Source organism: Alosa sapidissima, chromosome 19 (genome assembly GCF_018492685.1).
Source record: "Alosa sapidissima isolate fAloSap1 chromosome 19, fAloSap1.pri, whole genome shotgun sequence".
Taxonomy (NCBI): domain Eukaryota; kingdom Metazoa; phylum Chordata; class Actinopteri; order Clupeiformes; family Clupeidae; genus Alosa; species Alosa sapidissima.
In genome coordinates this window covers 13,350,061-13,359,481 of record NC_055975.1, presented here as the reverse complement: position 1 = coordinate 13,359,481, position 9,421 = coordinate 13,350,061, and positions in this window count along the sequence as shown.

Genomic DNA, 9,421 nt, shown 5'->3' with positions numbered 1-9,421 from the left:
TGACCTTTCACCTCTGACCCCCTGACACGGGAGAAATGCCTTCATGTGTGTGCCTCTCCTGAGATCCAGCTCAGATGCTGATTACCGCAGGGGCTCGTTCAGATGCTGCCACCATTAGATAAGATAATGGGCAGGACTGGAAATGTATCTGTATCTGTGCCAAAAAGTGCAAAAGTGTGTGTGTGTGTGTGTGTGAGAGAGAGAGAGAGAGAGAGAGAGAGAGAGAGAGAGAGAGCGAGAGTAAGAGAGAGAGAGAGAGAGATAACGAGGAAATTATCTTTGATCACCTGAAAGCACTTCATTGCACCAGTCATAATTCCTAAGCAAAATCAGTGTCACTTCCTAAAACCCATTACCCATGAACCATTATAAGCACATTTATAAAGGGTTATAAAGCATTCATAATGTTACATAGCTATGTATATATAGTCATGTTATTGTTGCATCAAAATGCATTATAAAGCTTTTTTATCTTTTTTACCTTATGTCATTATCTTTGTCATCATTCCTGATACTAAGAGATATATAATGCAATATGATATTTCAAGTTGCAAAGCTTAAACAACAGCATCATAGTGTTGTAGAAGTGAAGTCATATTTTTTTCCCAATGGTTGTACAGTTGAAGTACCTTTTATCTTTTGTCATGGGAGAAGAAACCCCTTCTTCACCCCATCTTCTCTTGGAATCTCTCTCTCTCTCTCACACACACACACACACACTCACACACACACACACACACATGCACACAATTGCACACACTCACACTCACACACATGCACACAATTGCACACACTCACACTCACACAACAGGAACCAGCATGATGTCATTTGTGTGTTTAAACGTCCTCATGCAGGGTGGCCATAGACTGACTGTAGTAGCTGACCAAATAGCTGTGACATTCCTGAGCATCGTTAGCTAAGGTGGTTTAGCCAGCATGACCACTGGCTACATTATGCCCCTGGAATGACCCTCGACCCAAACCATACACACACACACACACACACACACACACACACACACACACACACACACACACACACACACACACACAGCCTGTCTCATTTACCCCAAACCCTCTCAAATGTTGGTCACCTGTGCCCCCAACTCACACCCTCACTGCCCATCTCTGTTCTCGCCCAGCCCCCGTGACATCCCTTCTCCCCTGCCCCACCATGCCATGGTTTAGGGCTCAGTGGGCCCTCTGGAGCCTTGTGGGACTGTCCTGCTGGGGGCCACATTCACAGTCCTCCTCAGATCTCTCCTGGGGGCCACGCAGTTAGCCAGGGGCTACGAGTGCTATAGCCCTGGTCCCTCCCTACTGCTCCTGTGGCTACTGGAGTAGCAGCCTTAGAGGTCACCCACACAAATATTAAATTTTTTGTGGAAACAGAAGTGAAGTGAAAGAGAAGTTTTATTGTGTTTTGGCCTTTCATCCACATGGCAATGGCACTTTTGGGTCCTGAAAATGCACATGTTTGAAAATACATTCCTGGGTTGACCCTTGCATAGCCATGTGGACAGGGCATTTATGTCATGTCTCTGACTATGTCTATTTGATAATAATGTGGTATAGTTGCAGGAAATAACATGCAGCATCACAATGCAAGAAATAAGATTTTGACCTATGCATTTTCAGTTTTCAAAAATCTTCTTGAAAATGCAGGGGAAAATCACTGCTTTCCAGACAGTGCGTCATTTTGTGGACAACCTATTACACATATCCTGACACGATCAGTCAGACAGAGAAGGAGAGAGATGGGACAGGAAATTATTTGAATAAAACATTCAACAAACAGGAAGTATAGGAATACACACAGCACTCTGGACACAAATGTTCATTCATTTTATTTAGCTGGATATCTTCCCCCAAAATGCTGTAAATGCTATGCAAAAGACTAATTACTTACTAATTACTGACTAATTTATTAAAAGGCTTGCTTTGTTTAGGTCAAAACTAAGATGTAAAATAGTTCTCACTCACACTTGCTTATGAATGGTGAGGGAGTGACTTCAAAAACAATGAGAAAGAATGGGAATTAGCTATTACTCATCAGTCTCTATGCAAGCTGGACTTCCCCAGTCAGCATTAAGCGTCCCGTCAGCTTTGAGTCATCCAGGCCCCCACACTCAATCACACACAGACACAGTGATTACACTGAGAAATATTTGCATTTAAATCCGCATTCCACAAGTATTAATCATGCGAGTCAGCCATACTTCCTTGACCCTTATGTGGAATTCAACCAAATCTCTGTCATTCTGTCTCTCTCTGTCACTCACACACATACAGAGACACACACACACACAAAAACACACACAGAATTACGTACACACACACACACACACACAGAGACACACACACACACACACACACACACACACACACACACACACACACACACACACACACATCCTCTCCCCAGGCAGTGGACACCAACAAAGAGCAAACATGTGAAGGCCCCTTCCTCCTTCCTGTGGGATGAGTCGCCCCCCAGCTCCTGCACGCGCTCAGTCACCCAGTGGGGGGGCACTGCTTCCTGTGACCCCGAAGGGACAGAGAGGGAACAAGGGAGTGAGGGAGCGAGGGAGGACAGGAGAGGAGAGGAGGAAGACAAGGACGCAGACAAACGAGTGTCACAGAAGGAGTGAAAAATCTCTGTGGAATGCCAGGAAGCATGTTCTCAGCACCATATGAGGACTCAAGCGGGCCGGAAGAGGTCTGTAAACATTGAGCAGAGAGTTACAGTGTACCGGCTCCAGCTGAACCCCCATCAGAGATACCACCACCGCCACCACCCAGTGAGCCATCAGTGGATAACCAGAATTCTCCCCCATGATCAACACTGTGACTGACTCACAGTGCTGCCTTATAGAAGTGCATTTTTGTGGTCAGTGATAATAATCAAAGCTGAGTGGGTGACTGACTCACTGATATCACTTGATGTGAAAGGGCTTTTAGGCTTTAGATTCGCATTCAACATGACTATCAGGAATGTGTGTGTTTTTGTGTGTGTGTGTGTGTGTGTGTGTGTGTGTGTGTGTGAGAGAGAGAGAGAGAGCTGAGAAAAAGCACAGAAGGATTACACAGAGAGGGAACACACACACACTCACACATACCACAAACTCAAGCACATTTATGATTCACCGAAAGAAACTACTTAAGACCACATTTTTGAAATATACATATACCCTCATACACATACACATCAGACATGGGAATCAACCCTATTTGAATGTAATTCTCTGAACATGGCCACAAAGAACAGACAATTACATAGGAGACCTTGAGTTGCATATAACACCTTCACATATACGTGCACACATGCAGAAAACACCATGAGGTGCATACAATGCATATATGGGCAACACACACACATGTACACATGCAGAAAACACCATGAGGTGCATACAATGCATAGGCAACACACACAGAGACACCACTAGTGTTTTGCTAGAGTGTTCTGACCTCAGCACTCAGGACTGCTGCGTGACTGAAAGCAGATGACAGTTATTAAGACAACCACACTCACACATTCCAGCAGTCACCTTGACGGTGTGTGTGTGTGTATCTGTGTGTGTGTGTGTGTGTGTGTGTGTGTGTGTGTGTCTGTGTGTTGTTTCCATGGCTGTCATAAGCAGAATTTTTCCAGCACTCTGTATTTATAAACAGAGGATAACAGCTCTTTTCTTCCTGCTTCGCCTCGGTCCCCCGACAGATTTAAAGTCAACACTGACAGCAAGTCATTTGTTCCCCCTGGCTGGAGGTGCCGAGAGGTGAGGGCTGAGGAAGAGCCAGGAGACGTGGCTCCGTACAGTGGGACTACACCGGGCGCTCAACTCAAGTGCGCTGTTTGTGGAGTGTCATTTGAATCAATGGAGCTGGCTACACCAGAGCTGTGAGCACAACACACACAATTTAGATTAGTCTTCTAAAATTATTTTGACACTCCACGAATGGAAGGCTTCAGTTGCGCTCCCGGTGAAGTCCGGCTGTTAACTCTCATCCTCCCGTCAGACTAGAGAGGCTACGCAGAAACATAAAGCAGACTTATATGTATGAATATATGTATATGATTTGGTCATATGTGATATATTTTCATTATATGCAATATATTTCATGAAATAGATCTGGAGTTGTATAAATGTAGACCCAGAGAAAGACAGAACCACAGATTAGTGGTGAAACAGCATAAGGGAAATGCTGATATACCTTTGAAACAAGTGTATTAGTCGCATTGCATGTCTAGCTGCACACATTGTGTGTGAGTTACTCTTTCTGTATGTGTGTGTGTCATAACATTTTAGAAAAAGTTCTGTTTTCCACATAGTTCAGCTCAAGCCATTGTATGCCAGTGCCTGGAAACCCAATCAGTTGCTCCAGTTTGGGCCTCATTCACACAGAGCCTCAGTCCACAGGGGGACAAGGAGGGGAGCCCCCCACCCCCATAAACGCACAAAACCCCAGTTAAGCTTTTGCTGTAAGGCTATCACAGCAACATGCATTGTTTGTTAAAGGCTTTTCTGTTTTATTTTATCTGTCAGTGTTTGCAATTTGTGTGTGTGTGTGTGCCTATATATGTGGTTAGGCCTGTAAACACTTTGTGCTGCCTGTGTGTGAGAGTGTGTCTGCATATGAGTGAAATTGCACATTAGACATGACCTCATGTGTGTGTGTCTGTGTGTGTGTGCATGAGAGAGTGCCCGCTGCCTAAGCCCCGTGTGGTGTTGAGTGTCGCTGCCCTCTCTCACGTCGCCTCTAAGTGGCTCTGGGCCGTGCCTGAGCTTCATTAAAGGGATCAGGTTGCGGCGCGGCAGCCCATGGGTGGGGGGGGGGGGCGGCTACTTCCTGCATACAGGGGGCTCTCCGGGTCATAAACACACGCGCCAACAGATGGGCCGATCGGACGCGCGCCGCCATCCCCTCCGTCACAGATCACTGCTTCGTCACCTTCCACTCCTAATCTTTCAACACTCTGCTCGAGTTGTCCAGGCTCGCTCCTCTCCTCTCCCCTGGTCAAGACAAACCCCTGATATGTTTCTCCTAACCATTTGATAATACTGGTCCCTCTTCTGCTTGTTTTAAATCTGTGCCTCATTTTTCATAGCTTGTTCATTTTGTCGGTGCTCATGTTATTATATAGACAGGGGTATCTATATTCTCTGTCATCTTCTCATGATTCATTCCCTTCTCTTTTTTCTTCTCTCCTTCTCTTTCCCCTCCTCCTTTCATTTTAAGTGAAGACCCCGGGCAGCTGTCAGTGGACTGGTGCTTCACTGGAAAGCACTTCTGTCACACATGTTGCCCAGATGCTCCATCTGCATGTCAGTAGGAGATACCAGACCAGGCCAGCTGAACTCACAGCTGATCAGATCAGATGAGATCAATCCAAACCATACTGCTCCTAATCCTATTTATGACAGATTCTGGATTTATAGCCTAAGCATTGATTAAGGTTGGTGTTCTGATGGCGCTTTGTCAACCTGTGTTTTGCCTTCATGCAGTTTGCTTTGCTTTCTTTCCTAATTGCTTATATTTACATCTAAACACAGTTTAGTGACATGGTAACAAAAATAAAAACAATAACAATAACAATGATGATAACAATAAATATGGATTTTATGATAAACAATTCTCCATCATAATCATCATCATCATCTTCTTCTTCTTCTGGTTGTATGAGACTTTCAGGCAGAGCTCCCCTAGTGTGCAATCTCTCTGCATCCCCATGGAGAAAGTGAGAAAACAGTGATAATGTGGGGACAATGAGGTCAAACACACTAACGTACACATACATACATACAACCCCCCCCCTGACACACACACACACACACACACACACACACACACACACAACATATTCAGTGACCCAGATACCCTAACGGACCCAGCGACCCCCACTCAACAACACAGTCATCACCCAGTCTGCCTGTGAGGTCAACTATGCATATACACACACATATGTGGGGTGTTAGTGTGTGTGTGTGGGGTGTTAGTGTGTGTGTGTGTGTGTGTTTTCTACATGCTCCAACACTCTTACGTCTCCTTGTCTCTCCGTTAAAACCAGACTCTGAGGAAGGAAGAGAAGAATTGAGAGGAGGAGAGGAAATGAAAGACAGGATGGGGAAAAGATAGGGGGGAGGAGGGAAGGAGGGGTGGGGGGGGGGGGGGGGGATTGAGTCCCAGGTCTGGGGTATTTATAGGTGATCGGCTCTGTACAAAGGAGGAAACAGACAGACCCAAACGTCAGCAGTAACTAATTGTGGATGTAAATAAAGTTACATTGGACTAAACAGGCCAACTATTTAAAGCTTCCCCAATGCAAACATCTGAGATGTAGGTGGAACATTCAGTTGCAAGGGCCACAGCTGAGATAGCTATTTCATTTCATGCTCACAGGACGTGCAGCTATGACAAGTATGTTAACGTTTAATTAAGGCGAATAATAAAGGATTGAGTCTGCTCCCTGAATTCATGGATTAGACCATTAACAATTCTGCAATTACAGTATATACTAATAATTAGCGATATTGCAGTTAATAAACAAAGTAACATTCCATAGCCGCCACACACACACTCAGACACACAAACACACACACACACTGTGTAAGAGAAAGAAAGAAAGTGCCTCTCACATAGCATATAAATTATATTGTAAAATAGGCACTGGATATAAAATGGCCCTCCCCCACACATAGGCTATGTACAAACAGAAACAGTCTTCCCATGTGACAGTTCCTCTGTTGATTCAGGCTACCTTTGATTATAAACAAACACCTGCACTGAACCTCCTGTCTAAACACACTTCTTGCTGTCTATCTCTCACTCTGTCTCTCTCCACCTGCCTCCATATTTGTTGTCTCTCTCGAGGAAATTTGACTTCTGTGTGGTCATGACTGCTCGTTTGTCATGTGCCTGGACAGAGAACAGATTGAGCTACTGTAAGCAGCCATAAGTAACAATCCCCAGACCCCGAAGTGAGGAATTTCAGAGGAGGAGAGAGAGAGACAGAGAGAGAGAAATTAAAGTGATAAATAAGTCCATATGTAGACCACATGTGAACTTACAATATGAACTACTGTCAATCATGATGAGCAGCAAAGGGCAGCAGAAGTTCAGTCGCTCCTGCTGCAGATAGTCTCACAATAGTGGCTCTCTCCACGACACTGGTGCAGTCTGACCCTTGTCCACTGCCTGCTCAAGCTCCTAATTTATCATTTGTCGCTCATATTGGAGAAGACTGAGAGAAACTCACCATATGAAGCTCAATAGGGCAACAAACCTGGCAGTTCATTTCACAGTCCATTTATGAAAAGTGCAAATCTGTGAATCTCTATTTACATAGTGCTTGTGTGTGAGGGGTTGTGCTTTCTGCTGTGTGCAGTAGGTCTGTGTCATTACAGTCGCAGCCCTCCGACGGATCCCATCCACCACTGATTTTCTGCTTGTACAGATTCATCACCTCCATCATCATGGTGGTGACAGAGCAAATGACAGCTCTGATGAGTGTGGAGCCTTGAACACACAGGTGCGCCCACTCCAGCGCCACAGCAACACAGCACCTGTTCTCCCGAATCAAGCTTGACATGAGAAGAGAAGAGAAGAGAAGAGAAGAGAAGAAAAGTATAGGCTGCTATGAGTTGAATTATTGAATTATTGTAAAACAGGTGAATGTAAAAAATAGTCTACAATTCTAATCCAAAACACTTTTGATCAACCCCATCACATTGCTCCTTGTGGACAGCTAGCTGTTCATTCAGTATGTGCACACGCAACAAACACTGGTATTCATACAGAGTCCAGATTCTGTCAATGGGAAACACACACAGTGGCTTGGACAGAGCCAGAAACAAGTCCTGCTCATCAACACATTGCCTCAGAGGCACAGAGAGGTGGGTCATTTGATTGGCTGTTGAGCTCAAATATCAACAACCTTTTCCCAGAATTGCAGACTCTTTAATGGAACACAATATAAGGAGTGAACAAATGTGTGACAGGAAATAAGTCATGGGGAGAAGAGATAGAGAGTGCATATGAGAGAGAGAGAGAGAGAGAGAGAGAGGCTGAGAGTAAATGCATGGGAAATGGGAATCAAATCTCATCTTCACACAAGCTTGCGGCATCTTTTCCCTTGTAGGCTCTGGCTCAATGGCTCTCCAGTATGAAGCTTCCAAGCGCCACAACTTTGTGTGTATGTGTGCGCTCAGTGCACATTGTTTGTGGAGTCTAAGAGAATGAGAGTGTGTGTGTGTGTGTGCGTGTGTGTGTGTGTGTGTGTGTGTGTGTGTGAGGCTTGGATTTGTCCCTCTGAGCTCTGCTCTGCATGCCGCAGCCCCTCCAAGTTCAGACCTCTCCATTCAAGAGATTCCATCGCTGTTGTCATGGTGTTTGCATGGCAACGGTTCGGACTGGCATCGGGGGAGAGAGCGCCAGATCACCGTTTGGTCAGCCAGGTCAAGAGGAGGCACAGCTGGGAAAGACGGCAAAATGAAATGGATGAAGGGAGAAGCATGAGCGAAAGGAAATGAAAAGAGGAGGAAAAAACAGCTCTCTGTGGCAGAATCTATCACACAATCTTGGATTCTACAATCTTGGATTCTACAATCTTGGATTCTACAATCTTGGATTCTACAAAAAAATTCTGCCTCACATCACCAGCGTGTCCGTCTGTGAGGGTGCAATGAGTTTGTTTAGAATCACTCAATTTAGTACAGCAACATTAATGAAAGATTCAGAGGCCAAATGAAAACAGGCATCATGGGGTAGGTTCGAGAAGCGAGCGCTCCATTCTAAAAATACTCTGCTGAAGATGGGCTTCCTCCCTGAGCTATGGAGGAGCTCCAGTCCAGAGATGTTTTATTAATGGAAAGACTGCTATTTTTAAACTCCATATGAGAGATTTTTCTACTGAGCTGGCAGAAACACATGCATGTTATAACATACACACACACACACACACACACACATTTCCACAGACAAACACACATGTGCCATGGCAACCACAAATCTCTTTCATTTTCTCATTCCTCTCACCTGCTTCTCTCAGCATCCCTCTCCTGCCACATAATACACACACACACACACATAATACACACGTAGACACACACACACACACACACACACACACACACACGCACTTGCACACTAGTTGGCATGTGGCATAAAAGCACTAATCTTTTCTACCCTCCTGAATTTGAGCTACATGATAAACCCATTTGCAGCGAGAGAGCGTATGCGAGAAAGATAGATAGAAGAGAGAGAGTGAAAGAGAGAGGGAGGCAGGGAGAGTAGTGGGTGATTCATAGACCAGAGAAAATCAGGGGATGTGAACACAAGCCAAGAGAGAGCTAAAGAGGGCAAGCCAGAAGGACAAACGGATAGGAAAAGATGGACCGACCAATAAAGCCCACTGATATTCCTT